Here is an 18569-nt window from a genome sequence, read left to right as displayed (position 1 = left end):
TATATAGATATATATATTAGGGATGCACCGATATATCGGCGGCCGATACATATCGGCCGAAAATAGCAATTTCGGCAAAATGCCGAAACAACAAAAAAAGTGCCGATAATGACCCACCTCCCCTGCCCGCCCACAGCACAAGTTACAAACACTGCCAGTGGCAGAGGCACTCGTGGGGGGTGCAGGGGGGGGCCGGCCGCAACATCTGGGGGGGGGGTGGGGTTGCGCTCTCCGGGATAGGATTAGGAATACTTCTTTTTATGTGCCCGGGCCGGCTCCCGTGTGTGGCTGCAGGCGGGGGCCGGCCAGAGCATATAAAAACTAATACTGTATACTAAAAACCAGGGGGCCCCCAGCTGTTGTTAAACTACAACTCCCAGCATGCCCGGACCGGCAAAGTCTGTCCGGGCATGCTGGGAGTTGTAGTTTCACAACAGCTGGAGGCCCCCTGGTTTTTAGTACACAGTATTAGTTTTTATATGCTCTGGTCGGCCCCCGCCTGCAGCCACACACGGGAGCCGGCCCGGGCACATAAAAAGAAGTATTCCTAATCCTATCCCGGACATCCCTGTGTCCCGAGAAATCTTTTCGGGACATAAGGATGTCCGCCGGTCACTCACCATTCCCCGGCGTCCTCCCGCGATCCTCCTTCGGTCCTTCGCTTCTATGGTCGTACGCACGGGACGTCACTGACGTCCCGTGCGTACAACCTGTTCCGGTCACCGCTCCCCCGGTCCCGGCACCTACTGCTATGGTCATGGGCCATAGCAGTAGATGTGACCCCGGGCCGGAGGAGCGGTGACCGGAACACTGTGGGGGCAGCAGTACAGACATACAGCCTCCAGCCATATACTGTATATGGCTGGAGGCTGTATGTCTGTGGGGTGGGGGAACTGCTGACCTAATGTGGGGGGGGAGATGCCTACAAATGTGGGGGGAGCTGCCTAATATTGTGTGTGGGGGGGGGGGGGTGAGCTGCCTAATATTGTGGGGGGGGGGGGAAGCTGCCTAATATTGTGGGGGGGGGGAGCTGCCTAATATTGTGGGAGGGAGGGAGCTGCCTAATATTGTGGGGGGGAGGGAGCTGCCTAATATTGTGGGGGGAGGGAGCTGCCTAATATTTTTGGGGGGAGCTGCCTGATATTGTGGGGGGGGGAGCTGCCTAATATTGTTGGGGGGAGCTGCCTAATTGTGGGGGGGAGGGAGCTGCCTAATATTGTGGGGGGGAGGGAGCTGCCTAATATTGTGGGGGGAGGGAGCTGCCTAATATTGTGGGAGGGAGGGAGCTGCCTAATATTGTGGGGGGGAGGGAGCTGCCTAATATTGTGGGGGGAGGGAGCTGCCTAATATTTTTGGGGGGAGCTGCCTGATATTGTGGGGGGGGGAGCTGCCTAATATTGTTGGGGGGAGCTGCCTAATTGTGGGGGGGAGCTGCCTAATATTGTGGGGGGGAGCTGCCTACAAATGTGGGGGGAGCTGCCTAATATTGTTGGGGGGAGCTGCCTAATATTGTTGGGGGGAGCTGCCTAATATTGTTGGGGGGAGCTGCCTAATATTGTTGGGGGGAGCTGCCTAATATTGTGGGGGGGGGGGGAGCTGCCTACAAATGTGGGGGGAGCTGCCTACTATTGTGGGGGAACTGCCTACTATTGTGGGGAACCTGCCTACTATTGTGGGGGAACTGCTGACCTAATGTGGGGGGGAGCTGCCTACAAATGTGGGGGGAGCTGCCTAATATTGTTGGGGGGAGCTGCCTAATATTGTGTGGGAACTGCCTACTATTGTTGGGGGGAGCTGCCTACTATTGTGGGGGAAATGCTGACCTAATGTGGGGGAGCTGCCTACTATTGTGAGGAACCTGCCTACTATTGTGGGGGAACTGCTGACCTAATGTGGGGGGGAGCTGCCTAAAAATGTGGGGGGAGCTGCCTAATATTGTTGGGGGGAGCTGCCTAATATTGTTGGGGGGAGCTGCCTAATATTGTGTGGGAACTGCCTACTATTGTTGGGGGGAGCTGCCTACTATTGTGGGGAACCTGCCTACTATTGTGGGGGAAATGCTGACCTAATTTGGGAACCTGCCTACTATTGTGGGGGAAATGCTGACCTAATTTGGGAACCTGCCTACTGTTGTGGGGGAGCTGCCTACTGTTGTAGGGGAGCTGCCTACTGTTGTGGGGGAGCTGCCTACTGTTGTGGGGGAGCTGCCTACTGTTGTGGGGGAGCTGCCTACTATTGTGGGGGAGCTGCCTACTAATGTGGGGGAACTCCCGACCTAATGTGGGGGAGTGTCACGATGCCGGCTGGCAGGTAGTGGACCCTCTGTGCCAGAGAGGGATTGGCGTGGACCGTGCTAGTGGACCGGTTCTAAGCCACTACTGGTTTTCACCAGAGCCCGCCGCAAAGCGGGATGGTCTTGCTGCGGCGGTAGTGACCAGGTCGTATCCACTAGCAACGGCTCACCTCTCTGGCTGCTGAAGATAGGCGCGGTACAAGGGAGTAGGCAGAAGCAAGGTCGGACGTAGCAGAAGGTCGGGGCAGGCAGCAAGGATCGTAGTCAGGGGCAACGGCAGAAGGTCTGGAAACACTGGCAAGGGACACACAAGGAACGCTTTCACTGGCACTAAGGCAACAAGATCCGGCAAGGGAGTGCAAGGGAAGTGAGGTAATATAGGGAGTGCACAGGTGATAACTCTAATTGGAACCACTGCGCCAATCAGCGGCGCAGTGGCCCTTTAAATCGCAGAGACCCGGCGCGCGCGCGCCCTAGGGAGCGGGGCCGCGCGCGCCGGGACAGAACAGACGGGGAGCGAGTCAGGTAGGAGAGCCGGGGTGCGCATCGCGAGCGGGCGCTACCCGCATCGCGAATCGCATCCCGGCTAGCAGCAGGATCGCAGCGCCCCGGGTCAGAGGACGTGACCGGGGCGCTGCAGCGGAGGAGGTGAAGCGAGCGCTCCGGGGAGGAGCGGGAACCCGGAGCGCTCGGCGTAACAGTACCCCCCCCCTTGGGTCTCCCCCTCTTCTTGGAGCCTGAGAACCTGAGGAGCAGACTTTTGTCAAGGATGTTGTCCTCAGGTTCCCAGGATCTCTCTTCAGGACCACAACCCTCCCAGTCTACTAAAAAAAAATTTTTTCCTCTGACCTTTTTGGCAGCCAAAATCTCCTTGACCGAGAAGACGTCCGAGGAGCCGGAAACAGGAGTGGGAGGAACAGATTTGGGAGAAAAACGGTTGAGGATGAGTGGTTTGAGAAGAGAGACGTGAAAGGCATTAGGGATACGAAGAGAAGGAGGAAGAAGAAGTTTATAAGAGACAGGATTAATTTGACACAGAATTTTGAAAGGACCAAGATAGCGTGGTCCCAACTTGTAGCTAGGGACACGGAAGCGGACATATTTAGCGGAGAGCCATACCTTGTCTCCAGGGGAAAAAACGGGGGGAGCTCTTCTTTTCTTATCCGCGAACCTCTTCATGCGTGAAGAAGCCTGTAAGAGAGAATTTTGGGTCTCTCTCCATATAATGGAAAGGTCACGAGAAATTTCATCCACAGCGGGCAGACCAGAGGGCAAGGGGGTAGGGAGGGGGGGAAGAGGGTGACGGCCGTACACCACGAAAAATGGGGATTTGGAGGAAGATTCAGAGACCCTGAAGTTATACGAGAATTCGGCCCATGGAAGGAGATCTGCCCAGTCATCCTGGCGGGAGGAAACAAAATGTCGCAAATAATCACCCAGGATCTGGTTAATTCTTTCTACTTGTCCATTGGACTGGGGATGATATGCAGAGGAAAAATTTAATTTAATCTTGAGTTGTTTACAGAGAGCTCTCCAGAATTTAGAGACGAATTGGACCCCTCTATCCGAGACAATCTGCGTAGGCAACCCGTGAAGACGAAAAATGTGTACAAAAAATTGTTTAGCCAACTGAGGCGCAGAAGGAAGACCAGGAAGAGGAATGAAATGTGCCATTTTGGAGAATCGATCAACGACCACCCAAATAACGGTGTTGCCACGGGAAGGGGGTAAATCAGTAATAAAATCCATACCAATCAGAGACCAAGGCTGTTCGGGGACAGGCAGAGGATGAAGAAAACCAGCGGGCTTCTGGCGAGGAGTCTTATCCCGGGCACAGATAGTGCAGGCTCGCACAAAGTCCCCAACATCCGTCTCCAGAGTTGGCCACCAATAGAAGCGGGAGATGAGTTGCACAGATTTCTTGATGCCCGCATGACCTGCGAGATGGGAGGAGTGACCCCATTTGAGGATTCCGAGGCGTTGGCGTGGAGAAACAAAGGTCTTTCCTGGAGGAGTCTGTCTGATGGAGGCAGGAGAAGTGGAGATCAGGCAGTCAGGTGGAATGATGTGTTGCGGAGGGAGATCAACTTCTGAGGCATCCGAGGAACGAGAGAGAGCATCGGCTCTAATGTTCTTATCGGCAGGACGAAAGTGAATCTCAAAATTAAATCGGGCAAAGAACAGAGACCACCGGGCCTGGCGAGGATTCAGCCGTTGGGCCGACTGGAGGTAGGAGAGGTTCTTGTGGTCGGTGTAGATAATAACAGGAAATCTTGATCCCTCCAGCAGATGCCTCCATTCCTCAAGTGCTAATTTAATGGCTAGAAGTTCTCGATCCCCGATGGAGTAGTTCCTCTCCGCTGGAGAGAAGGTCCTAGAGAAAAAACCACAAGTGACAGCATGCCCGGAAGGATTTTTTTGTAGAAGAACAGCTCCAGCTCCTACTGAGGAGGCATCAACCTCCAATAGGAAGGGTTTGGAAGGGTCAGGTCTGGAGAGCACGGGAGCCGAAGAAAAGGCAGACTTGAGTTGTTTAAAGGAGTCTTCTGCTTGAGGAGGCCAGGACTTGGGATCAGCATTTTTCTTGGTTAAAGCCACGATAGGAGCCACAATGGTAGAAAAATGTGGAATAAATTGCCTGTAATAATTGGCGAACCCCAAAAAGCGTTGGATAGCACGGAGTCCGGAGGGGCGTGGCCAATTTAAGACGGCAGAGAGTTTGTCAGGATCCATCTGTAGTCCCTGGCCAGAGACCAAATATCCTAGAAAAGGAAGAGATTGGCATTCAAACAGACATTTCTCAATTTTGGCATAGAGTTGGTTGTCACGCAGTCTCTGAAGAACCATACGGACATGCCGGCGGTGTTCCTCTAGATTGGCAGAAAAAATTAGGATATCGTCCAGATATACCACAACACAGGAGTATAATAGATCACGAAAAATTTCATTGACAAAGTCTTGGAAGACGGCAGGGGCATTGCACAGTCCAAAGGGCATGACCAGATACTCAAAGTGTCCATCTCTGGTGTTAAATGCCGTTTTCCACTCGTCCCCCTCTCTGATGCGGATGAGGTTATAGGCGCCTCTTAAGTCCAATTTAGTGAAGATGTGGGCACCTTGGAGGCGATCAAAGAGTTCAGAGATGAGGGGTAAGGGGTAGCGGTTCTTAACCGTGATTTTATTAAGACCGCGGTAGTCAATGCAAGGACGTAGGGAGCCATCTTTTTTGGAGACAAAGAAAAATCCGGCTCCGGCAGGAGAGGAGGATTTACGGATAAAGCCCCTTTTTAGATTCTCCTGGACGTATTCGGACATGGCAAGAGTCTCTGGGGCAGAGAGAGGATAAATTCTGCCCCGGGGTGGAGTAGTACCCGGGAGGAGGTCGATAGGGCAATCATAAGGCCTGTGAGGAGGTAGAGTCTCAGCTTGTTTTTTGCAGAAAACATCCGCGAAGTCCATATAGGCCTTGGGGAGACCGGTTACTGGAGGAACCACAGAGTTACGGCAAGGGTTACTGGGAACCGGTTTTAGACAATTCTTGGAACAAGAGGACCCCCAACTCTTGATCTCCCCAGTGGACCAATCCAGGGTTGGGGAATGAAGTTGAAGCCAGGGAAGTCCAAGGAGAATCTCCGAGGTGCAATTGGGGAGGACCAAAAGTTCAATCCTCTCATGATGAGATCCGATGCTCATAAGAAGGGGCTCCGTGCGGAAACGTATGGTACAGTCCAATCTTTCATTATTTACACAATTGATGTAGAGGGGTCTGGCGAGACTGGTCACTGGGATGTTGAACCTGTTGACGAGAGAGGCCAAAATAAAATTTCCTGCAGAACCAGAGTCCAAGAAGGCCACTGTAGAGAAGGAGAAGGCAGAAGCAGACATCCGCACCGGCACAGTAAGACGTGGAGAAGCAGAGTAGACATCAAGGACTGTCTCACCTTTGTGCGGAGTCAGCGTACGTCTTTCCAGGCGGGGAGGACGGATAGGACAATCCCTCAGGAAGTGTTCGGTACTAGCACAGTACAGGCAGAGGTTCTCCATACGGCGTCGTGTCCTCTCTTGAGGTGTCAGGCGAGACCGGTCGACCTGCATAGCCTCCACGGCGGGAGGCACAGGAACAGATTGCAGGGGACCAGAGGAGAGAGGAGCCGAGGAGACGAAACGCCTCGTGCGAACAGAGTCCATATCTTGGCGGAGTTCCTGACGCCTTTCAGAAAAACGCATGTCAATGCGAGTGGCTAGGTGAATAAGTTCATGTAGATTAGCAGGAATTTCTCGTGCGGCCAGAACATCTTTAATGTTGCTGGATAGGCCTTTTTTGAAGGTCGCGCAGAGGGCCTCATTATTCCAGGACAATTCTGAAGCAAGTGTACGGAATTGTACGGCATACTCGCCAACGGAAGAATTACCCTGGACCAGGTTCAACAGGGCAGTCTCAGCAGAAGAGGCTCGGGCAGGTTCCTCAAAGACACTTCGGATTTCCGAGAAGAAGGAGTGTACTGAGGCAGTGACGGGGTCATTGCGGTCCCAGAGCGGTGTGGCCCATGACAGGGCTTTTCCGGACAGAAGACTGACTACGAAAGCCACCTTAGACCTTTCAGTGGGAAACAGGTCCGACATCATCTCCAGATGCAGGGAACATTGGGAAAGGAAGCCACGGCAAAACTTAGAGTCCCCATCAAACTTATCCGGCAAGGATAAGCGTATCCCAGGAGCGGCCACTCGCTGCGGAGGAGGTGCAGGAGCTGGCGGAGGAGATGACTGCTGAAGCTGTGGTAGCAACTGTTGTAGCATAACGGTCAGTTGAGACAGCTGTTGGCCTTGTTGCGCAATCTGTTGTGACTGCTGGGCGACCACCGTGGTGAGGTCAGCGACAACTGGCAGAGGAACTTCAGCGGGATCCATGGCCGGATCTACTGTCACGATGCCGGCTGGCAGGTAGTGGACCCTCTGTGCCAGAGAGGGATTGGCGTGGACCGTGCTAGTGGACCGGTTCTAAGCCACTACTGGTTTTCACCAGAGCCCGCCGCAAAGCGGGATGGTCTTGCTGCGGCGGTAGTGACCAGGTCGTATCCACTAGCAACGGCTCACCTCTCTGGCTGCTGAAGATAGGCGCGGTACAAGGGAGTAGGCAGAAGCAAGGTCGGACGTAGCAGAAGGTCGGGGCAGGCAGCAAGGATCGTAGTCAGGGGCAACGGCAGAAGGTCTGGAAACACTGGCAAGGGACACACAAGGAACGCTTTCACTGGCACTAAGGCAACAAGATCCGGCAAGGGAGTGCAAGGGAAGTGAGGTAATATAGGGAGTGCACAGGTGATAACTCTAATTGGAACCACTGCGCCAATCAGCGGCGCAGTGGCCCTTTAAATCGCAGAGACCCGGCGCGCGCGCGCCCTAGGGAGCGGGGCCGCGCGCGCCGGGACAGAACAGACGGGGAGCGAGTCAGGTAGGAGAGCCGGGGTGCGCATCGCGAGCGGGCGCTACCCGCATCGCGAATCGCATCCCGGCTAGCAGCAGGATCGCAGCGCCCCGGGTCAGAGGACGTGACCGAGGCGCTGCAGCGGAGGAGGTGAAGCGAGCGCTCCGGGGAGGAGCGGGAACCCGGAGCGCTCGGCGTAACAGGGAGCTGGCAATCTAATGTGGGGGAGCTGGCAATCTAATGTGGGGGAGCTGGCAATCTAATGTGGGGGAATCTAATCTAATGAGCGGAGCGCTGCATTTTACCAGAAGACGGGGAGAAGTCATTTTTCGGTATCGGTTTCGGCCGGACATTTTTTTTTATTTCGGTTTCGTTTCGGTTCTGAAATTTCCATTTCGGTGCACCTCTAATATATATATATATATATATATATATATATATATTATCTTATATATGATTCTTACTAGGAGTATTGCCAAGTACATGCATTCCTAAGACATGGTGGGAAGGTGATTGTGTCTCAAGTATAGATTTTGATAATGAGACCTTGTCCTAAGCTGTGCCAGTCTTGTGAATGTTATTCTGACTAACAAGTAATTACCCATTTGACTGGACACAGAGAGAGATTCGCACGTCTGTGTGAAAGAGACCTCCATGGTATTCTTATCTTCTCTATAAATTTCATAGTGTGAGAAGTGTCTAATTGGTGACTCGACGTCTGGAGAAGCCATGTTTTGATTACTTATATGTGTCACACTTAATCCATACTTCTAATTTAGGGTACCATACGTCATGTGTGAAATGTGGGTTTGAAACCAACTTTGGACAGGTAAAGGGGTTCTCCACTTATCAGCGTTTGGAACAAACTGTTCCGAACGTTGGAGCCGGCACCGGGAGTTTGTGACGTCATAGCCCCGTCCTGTCATGACGTCACGCCACGCCCCCTCAATGCAAGTCTATGGGAGGGGGCGTGACAACTGTCACGCCCCCTCCCGTAGACTTGCATTGAGGGGACAGGGTGTGATGTCATGAGGGGCGGGGTTATGACGTCAGGAGCTCCCGGCACCGGCTCCAGCGTTCGGAACAGTTTGTTCCAAACACTGAGCAGCGGAGTACCCCTTTAACCCTTAATGGTAATGATGCATTCAAGGAGACGTAGACTGTAGGGGCTGGTCAAAGGTGATGACATCACTCATAAGGGGTGTGGCTTAAGCTCAGACAAAATCCAGCTACGCCTTCTGAGACAGCAGATGATGATGCGTCATCTCGGGAGAGAAGGCGGATTTAGGGAGCTGCTGAGCCAACACCACACCGACATTGAAAAACCTACACAACTTCCTGTCAGGGGTGAATCACACATAAACGTTCTAAAGCCAAAACTATTTGCGCTAGCACTGTTAGTAAGTAGTATATCTTGGGGTATTGGTCGTATTTATCTACAATTTTCTGATACTTGAATACCCCTTTAAAGAGGGTGGAAAACAAGTCAACTGGTGTAAGAAAGTGAAACCGATTTGTAAATTACTTCTATTCAAAAATCTTAACCCTTCCAGTACTTATCATCTGCTGTATGCTCCAGAGGAAGTTGTGTAGTTCTTTCCAGTCTGACCACAGTGCTCTCTGCTGACACCTCTGTCCATGCAAACCTCTCCTGCTCTGGACAGTTCCTGACATGGACAGAGGTGTCAGCAAAGAGCACTGGGGTCAGACTAGACAGAACTACAATACTTCCTCTGGAGCACACAGCAGCTCATAAGTACTGGAAGGATTAGGATTTTATATATATATATATATATATATATATATATATATATATATATATAGAAGTAATTTACAAATCTGTTTAACTTTCTGGCATCAGTTGATTTGAAAAAAAAAATATATAATAATTCCACCGGAGTACCCCTTTAAGGGTCCAAAAGGAAGAAGTGTAGGTGCGCGTGTTGAGTACTGCATATAAGCTCAGGAGATGGGCTGCACGTGGTCAGGATTAGAATATATTCAGCCTATTGAAGTCTATGGGCCCTTAGTTTACGGCACCATCACATTTTTGACACTTTCCTGATGTACAGCCCAACAAATACCAAGAAATGTGATGTGAATGGGGACATAAATACAACGTGACACCGACTGACAGTGGCGCCTAACATCAGATATGTCCTTTGTCTATTATCCACATGCTTCATATCCCCTGGGGGCCGGATTAAATGTTGTTTGTGGGAATGGTGATGGAGGAAACAATATCTACAACGTAATTAAGAAGGTAATGAGATATATCAGGCTACTGCATTGAAATAAGAAGAATAAATACATAAATATACACAGCCTGACAAAAATGTACGTTGAGGTTTGTAGTAACTCCTAGGAGGTCGGGATAGGAGGATCGGGATAGGAGGTCGAGATAGGAGGACGGGATAGGAGGATCGGGATAGGAGGTCGAGATAGGAGGTCTAGATAGGAGTAAGGGATAGGAGTACGGGATAGGAGTACGGGATAGAAGGTCGGGAAAGGAGGTCGCGATAGGAGGTTGAGATAGGAGGACGGGATAGGAGGTCGGGATAGGAGTACGGGATAGGAGGTCGGGAAAGGAGGTCGGGATAGGAGGTCGAGATAGGAGGATGGGATAGGAGGACGGGATAGGAGTACGGGATAGGAGTACGGGATAGAAGGTGGGGAAAGGAGGTCGGGATAGGAGGTCGAGATAGGAGGTTGAGATAGAAGGACGAGATAGGAGGACAGGAAAGGAAGTCGGAATAGGAGGTCGAGATAGGAGGTCGAGATAGGAGGATGGGATAGGAGGACGGGATAGGAGGTCAAGACAGGAGGTCGGGATAGGAGGATCGGGATAGGAGGTCGAGATAGGAGGTCGAGATAGGAGGACAGGATAGGAGGACGGGATAGGAGGTTGGGATAGAAGTACGTGATAGAAGGTACGGTTTTTGTTTAAAGTCCCATACAAGTCTATGGGAAATATATGTTACTGCATAACTTCCAAACGGCTGGAGAAATTTCCATAATACTTGGTCACATGTTACTTATATGTCCACTTAAAATATTAGATAGTTAATTTAACCCTTAACTACCCCCATTTGTGAGGGTCGGGGTTTTCGTTTAAAGTCCCATGCAAATCAATGGGAAATGTATGTTCCCACATAACTTCCGTACGGCTGGAGATATTTCAATACCTGGTACACATATTACAGGTCGGGATATGAGGACGGGATATGAGGTTGGGATAGGAGGACGGGATATGAGGATGGGATAGGAGGTCGGGATATGAGGTAGGGATAGGAGGTCGGAATAGGAGGTCGAGATAGGAGGACGGGATAGGAGGTCGGGATAGGAGGACTGGATAGGAGGACGGGATAGGAGATCGGGATAGGAGGTCGGGAAAGGAGTACAGGATAGGAGGTCGGGAAAGGAGGTCGGGATAGGAGGACGGGATAGGAGGATGGGATAGGAGGACGGGAAAGGAAGCCAGAATAGGAGGTCGAGATAGGAGGTCGAGATAGGAGGACGGGATAGGAGGACGGGATAGGAGGGCGAGATAGGAGGTCGAGATAGGAGGTCGAGATAGGAGGTCGAGATAGGAGGACGGGATAGGAGGACGGGATAGGAGGTTGGGATAGGAGTACGTGATAGAAGGTCGGGAAAGGAGGTCGGGATAGGAGGTCGAGATAGGAGGACAGGATAGGAGGTCGGGATAGGAGTACGGGATAGGATATAGGATAGTTAATTTAACCATTAAAGGGTACCTCTCATCAAGAAAACTTTTGATACATTATAGATTAATGTATGCAGAATAACTTTACAATTGCATGTTATTAAAAAATATGCTTCTTTCTATTTAATTTTCCACTTTGAAGAAATGACCACTAGGGGTCTCCCTACCAGTCCTGGCAGCGAGCATTTCAGACTCATGCTGGAGTCCTAAACACTACGAGCTGCCAGTCTGCTTTGTTCACAAAGGAGAACACTCAGAGCTGCCAGCCTGCTTTGTTCACAGTCTGTTTGGCTGTGCACAAAGCAGGCTGGCAGCTCTGAGTGTTTAGGACTCCAGCATGAGTCAGAAATGTTTGCTGACAGGACTGATCGGGAAAAATACAATAGAAAGAAGCATATTTTTCATTAACATGCTATTGGAAAGTTATTCAACATTCATTAATCTAAAATATATCAAAAGTTTATTTGATGAAAGGTACCCTTCAAATACCCCCATTTGTGAGGGTCGGGGTTTTCGTTTAAAGTCCCATGCAAATCAATGGGAAATGTATGCTCCCACATAACTTCCGTACGGCTGGAGATATTTCAATACCTGGTACACATATTACAGGTCGGGATATGAGGACTGGATATGAGGTTGGGATAGGAGGACGGGATATGAGGATGGGATAGGAGGTCGGGATAGGAGGTTGGGATCGGAGGTCGGGATAGGAGGTCGGGATAGGAGGTCGGGATAGGAGGTCGAGATAGGAGGACGGGATAGGAGGTCGGGATAGGAGGTCGGGATAGGAGGACTGGATAGGAGGACGGGATAGGAAGACGGGATAGGAGGTCGGGAAAGGAGGTCGGGATCGGAGGTCGGGATAGGAGGTCGGGATAGGAGGTCGAGATAGGAGGACTGGATGGGAGGTCGGGATAGGAGGTCGGGATAGGAGGACTGGATAGGAGGACGGGATAGGAGGACGGGATAGGAGGTCGGGAAAGGAGGTCGGGATAGGAGGACGGGATAGAAGGTCGAGATAGAAGGTCAAGATAGGAGGACGGGATAGGAGGACGGGATAAGAGGTCGGGATAGGAGGTCGGGAAAGGAGGTCGGGATAGGAGGACGGGATAGGAGGACAGGATAGGAGGACGGGATAGGAGGTCAGGATAGGAGTATGGGATAGGAGGTCAGGAAAGGAGGTCGGGATAGTGGGTCGGGATAGGAGGTCGGGATAGGAGTACAGGATAGGAGGTCGGGAAAGGAGGTCGAGATAGGAGGACGGGATAGGAGGACGGGATAGGAGGATGGGATAGGAGGTCGAGATAGGAGGTCGAGATAGGAGGACAGGATAGGAGGAAAGGATAGGAGGACGGGATAGGAATACGGGATAGAAGGTCGGGAAAGGAGGTCGGGATAGGAGTACGGGATAGAAGGTCGGGAAAGGATTTCGAGATAGGAGGACGGGATAGGAGGACGGGATAGGAGGACGGGATAGGAGGTCGGGGAAGGAGGTCGGGATAGGAGGTTGAGATAGGAGGACGGGTTAGGAGGTCGAGATAGGAGGTCGAGATAGGAGGACGGGATAGGAGGATCGGGATAGGAGGTCGAGATAGGAGGTCGAGATAGGAGGATGGGATAGGAGGACGGGATAGGAGTACGGGATAGAAGGTCGGGAAAGGAGGTCGGGATAGGAGGTTGAGATAGGAGGACGGGATAGGAGGTCGGGATAGGAGTACGGGATAGGAGGTCGGGAAAGGAGGTCGGGATAGGAGGTTGAGATAGGAGGACGGGATAGGAGGTCGGGATAGGAGGACGGGATAGGAGGTCGGGAAAGGAGGTCGGGATAGGAGGTCGAGATAGGAGGACGGGATAGGAGGATGGGATAGAAGGTTGGGATAGGAGTACGGGATAGGAGGTCGGGAAAGGAGGTCGGGATAGGAGGTTGAGATAGAAGGACGGGATAGGAGGACGGGAAAGGAAGTCGGTATAGGAGGTCAAGATAGGAGGTCGAGATAGGAGGACGGGATAGGAGGACGGGATAGGAGGTCGAGATAGGAGGTCAAGATAGGAGGACAGGATAGGAGGACGGGATAGGAGGTTGGGATAGGAGTACGTGATAGAAGGTCGGGAAAAGAGATCGGAATAGAAGGTCGAGATAGGAGGACGGGATAGTGGTTAATTTAGCCCTTAAAGCGTACCTCTCATCAAAAAAACTTTTGATATATTATAGATTAATGTATGCAGAATAACTTTACAATTGCATGTTATTAAAAAATATGCTTCTTTCTATTTAATTTTCCACTTTGAAGAAATGACCACTAGGGGTCTCCCTACCAGTCCTGGCAGCAAGCATTTCAGACTCATGCTGGAGTCCTAACCACTACGAGCTGCCAGTCTGCTTTGTTCACAAAGGAGAACACTCAGAGCTGCCAGCCTGCTTTGTTCACAGCATGTTTGGCTGTGAACAAAGCAGGCTGGCAGCTCTGAGTGTTTAGGACTCCAGCATGAGTCAGAAATGCTTACTGACAGGACTGATCAGGAAAAATACAATAGAAAGAAGAATATTTTTCATTAACATGCTATTGGAAAGTTATTCAACATTCATTAATCTAAAATATATCAAAAGTTTATTTGATGAGAGGTACCCTTTAACTACCCCCATTTGTGAGGGTCGGGGTATTCGTTTAAAGTCCCATGCAAATCAATGGGAAATGTATGCTCCCACATAACTTCCGTACGGCTATCCCATCCTCCTATCCCGTCCTCCTATCTCGACCTCCTATCCCGATCCTTCTATCCCGTCCTCCTATCTCGACCTCCTATCCCGTCCTCCTATCTCAACCTCCTATCCCGACCTCCTTTCCCGACCTCCTATCCCGTCCTCCTATCCCGTCCTCCTATCCCGTCCTCCTATCTCGACCTCCTTTCCCGACCTTCTATCCCGTACTCCTATCCCGACCTCCTTTCCCGACCTTCTATCCCGTACTTCTATCCCGTCCTCCTATCCTGTACTCCTATGTCGACCTCCTATCTCGACCTCCTATCCCGATCCTCCTATCCCGTCCTCCTATCTCGACCTCCTATCTCGACCTCCTATCCCATCCTCCTATCCCGTCCTCCTATCTCGACCTCCTATCTCAGCCTCCGATCCCGACCTCATATCCCAACCTCATATCCCGACCTCCTATCCCATCCTCATATCCCGTCCTCCTATCCCAACTATGCGTGATACACGCACATACAGGAGAAGGCATCCCCTCTGTGTGAGCCGCATTTGCAGCTACACGGAGGAGACGTGACCTCCGCCCCCACGCAGCACGCAGTACAGGCACCTGTGACGTCACTCATCCGGCGCTTGTACTGTGAAGAAGACGCGGCCCCTTCAGCTGAGGAGATCGCTGCATGGGATATCAGGTGAGCATCCTTTTTTTATTTTATTAACCCTGCCTATACCTATGGGGAAGGGGGGGTGCTCTGCATATACCTATGGGGAAGGGAGGGAGTGGGGGGGTGCTCTGTATCTGTATATACCTGAGGGAGAGGGGGGTGCTCTGTATACACCTATGGGAAAGGGAGGGAGTGGGGGGTGCTCTGTATATACCTATGGGAAAGGGAGGAAGAGGGGGGTGCTCTGTATATACCTATGGGAAAGGGAGGGAGAGGGGGGTGTGCTCTGTATATACCTATGGGAAAGGGAGGGAGGGGGATGCTCTGTATATACCTATGGGGAAGGGAGGGAGTGGGGGGAGTGCTCTGTATATACCTATGGGAAAGGGAGGGAGAGGGGGGGTGCTCTGTATATACCTATGGGAGAGGGAGGGAGTGGGGGGTGCTCTGTATATACCTATGGGAGAGGGAGGGAGAGGGGGGGTGCTCTGTATATACCTATGGGAGAGGGAGGGAGAGGGGGGTGCTCTGTATATACCTATGGGGGAGGGAGGGAGAGGGGGTGCTCTGTATATACCTATGGGAGAGGGAGGGAGAGGGGGGGTGCTCTGTATATACCTATGGGAGAGGGAGGGAGAGGAGGGTTGCTCTGTATATACCTATGGGAAAGGGAGGCAGAGGGGGGGTGCTCTGCATATACCTATGGGAAAGGGAGGGAGAGGGGGGTGCTCTGTATATACCTATGGGAAAAGGAGGGAGAGGGGGGTGCTCTGTATATACCTATGGGAAAGGGAGGGAGAGGGGGGTGCTCTGCATATACCTATGGGAAAGGGAGGGAGAGAGGTGGGTGCTCTGTATATGCCTATGGGAAAGGGAGGGAGAGGGGGTGCTCTGTATATACCTATGGGAAAGGGAGGGAGAGGGGGGTGCTCTGCATATACCTATGGGAAAGGGAGGGAGAGGGGGGTGTAGCTCTGCATATACCTATGGGGAAGGGGGGGTGTAGCTCTGCATATACCTATGGGGAAGGGGGGGTGTAGCTCTGCATATACCTATGGGGGAGGGGGTGTAGCTCTGCATATACCTATGGGGAAGGGGGGTGTAGCTCTGCATATACCTATGGGGAAGGGGGGGTGTAGCTCTGAATATACCTATGGGAAAGAGGGGGGGGAACTCTGCATATACCTATGGGGAAGAGGGGGGGTGAAACTCTGCATATACCTATGGGGAAGAGGGGGGTGTAGCTCTGAATATACCTATGGGAAAGAGGGGGGGTGAAACTCTGCATATACCTATGGGAAAGAGGGGGGGTGAAACTCTGCATATACCTATGGGGAAGAGGGGGAGTGTAGCTCTGAATATACCTATGGGAAAGAGGGGGGTGTAACTCTGCATATACCTATGGGAAAGAGGGGGGGTGTAGCGTAGCTCTGCATATACCTAGGGCAAGAGAGGGGGTTTAACTCTGCATATACCTATGGGAAAGAAGGGGGGGTGTAACTCTGCATATTCCTATGAGAAAGAGGGGGTTACCTGGCTACCTACCCACATGCCGTTTTACTGTGCAGAACACCAAGGAGGGCATTATTACAGTTTGTGGGTCTTTAGATGGAAAGATTGTGTAGAGGAGGCGAGGGCACTAAAAAATGCAGAGTCTAACATGTTTTTCCTGCAGATGTTAAGAGATCCACATGGCGGTCTTATCCGGACGGGGAAGAAAGGGAAAGAGGACGCCGCTGATCAGAAAAGATGTAATTGTGAGTCCCAAAATGTAACTGTAATCGCTTATGTGGTATACACATCCTGTGTACAGCTGATATCTACCGCCATATGGTCCTGTATATATTCACTTATATTGTATACAGATCCTTTATAGAATACTGGTCTGTGTATAGTGGTTTTATTCAATACAGTATGACGGTATTATCCAGTTATTGTGTGGTGGTATATATTTACTCCTTGTATGCCAGTATTATTGGTCATTGAAATTTACCTACTTTAAAGTGTTTCTTACATACCGTATTTATCGGCATATAACATGAACTTTTAAAACTTAAATTTAAGGCAAAAAGTCTGCCTGCGTGTTATACGCCGATAAGTCTTCTGGTCACTGATTTAAAGCGGCCGCAGCAGCGTCTGCTTGTTAAGTATTAACAGCACGGCCGCAGCCACTTTAAATCAGTGACCAGCGGCGTCTCCTCCCCGCACTGTCACTTGTTTTCTCGCGCACTATCCACAGGTACTGGTGTGGTGGATAGTGCGGGAGACGCTGATTAAAATGAGCCCTACCTTGTCCGGATCTGCCCTATCTTTTAATTAGCGTCTCCCGCACTATCCACCAGTACCTGTGTATAGTGCGGGAGAACCTCCCCCTCCCTCATCATTCCCCCTTTTCCTGCTTTTTATAGTTTTGTTTATTTTCCTTACCTGTCTGCGCTTCGGCAGGTCAGGTCAGGCAGAGGGTTTTGCGGAGTCAGTGAAGCAGATGAGTTACGTCCTCTCCCAGATTCTCTGTGCGGCATCACTGACGTCACTTTTCATTTCCTGTAGTCGCCGCCGAAAAGTGACACCCCTGTTGCCGCACAGAGAAGCCGGGAGAGGACGTAACTCATCTGCTTCACTGAACCCGCAAGACAGCCAAAGTGCAGACAAGTAAGAAAGGGGGAGGGTGGTCTTCAACCTGCGGACCTCCAGATGTTGCAAAACTACAACTCCCAGCATGCCCGGACAGCAGTTGGCTGTCTGGGCATGCTGGGAGTTGTAGTTTTGCAACATCTGGAGGTCCGCAGGTTGAAGACCACTGGATGCCATAGGAGGAACATGATGGGGGTGATGATGAGACGGGGAAATGATGAGGGGGGGATGATGAGGCAGGTTGGGGGATGATGAGGGGGGAATGATGAAGGACATGATGAGACAGGGTGGGGGGATGATGAGGGGGGAATGATGAAGGACATGATGAGACAGGGTGGGGGGATGATGAGGGGGGAATGATGAGGGACATGATGAGACAGGGTGGGGGGAGGATGAGGGGGAATGATGGGGGACATGATGAGACAGGGTGGGGGGGGATGATGAGGGGGAATGATGGGGGGATGATGAGGGGGAATGATGAGGGGGAATGATGGGCGACATGATGAGACAGGGTGGGGGGATGATGAGGGGGAATGATGGGGGACATGATGAGACAGGGTGGGGGGATGATGAGGGGGGAATGATGAGGGACATGATGAGACAGGGTGGGGGGATGATGAGGGGGGAATTATGAGGGACATGATGAGACAGGGTGGGGGGATGATGAAGGGGGGAATGATGGGGACATGATGAGACAGGGTGGGGGGGATGATGAGGGGGGAATGATGAGGGACATGATGAGACAGGGTGGGGGGATGATGAGGGAGAATGATGGGGGACATGATGAGACAGGGTGTGGAGATGATGAGGGAGAATGATGGGGGACATGATGAGACAGGGTGGGGGATGATGAGACAGGGTGGGGGGGATGATGAGGGGGGAATGATGGGGGACATGATGAGACAGTGTGGGGGATGATGAGACGGGGGGAAATGATGGTGGGGGAGGCACTAAATGCTTAATGTCTGTATGGCTAGTGGTGGTCTATGACAGGGGGAAATGATGAGACATGGGGGGATGATGAGAGGGGTAAATGTGGCATAGGGACTGATAAAAGGGAAGGAATGATGTGACACTGGAGGGGACGGGACCAAACTGAGGTGCAGAGCAAAACGAAGTTGGGGGGG

The sequence above is a fragment of the Hyla sarda genome, chromosome 4, assembly GCF_029499605.1.
Source record: "Hyla sarda isolate aHylSar1 chromosome 4, aHylSar1.hap1, whole genome shotgun sequence".
Taxonomy (NCBI): domain Eukaryota; kingdom Metazoa; phylum Chordata; class Amphibia; order Anura; family Hylidae; genus Hyla; species Hyla sarda.
Note: the sequence above shows the minus strand (reverse complement) of the source record.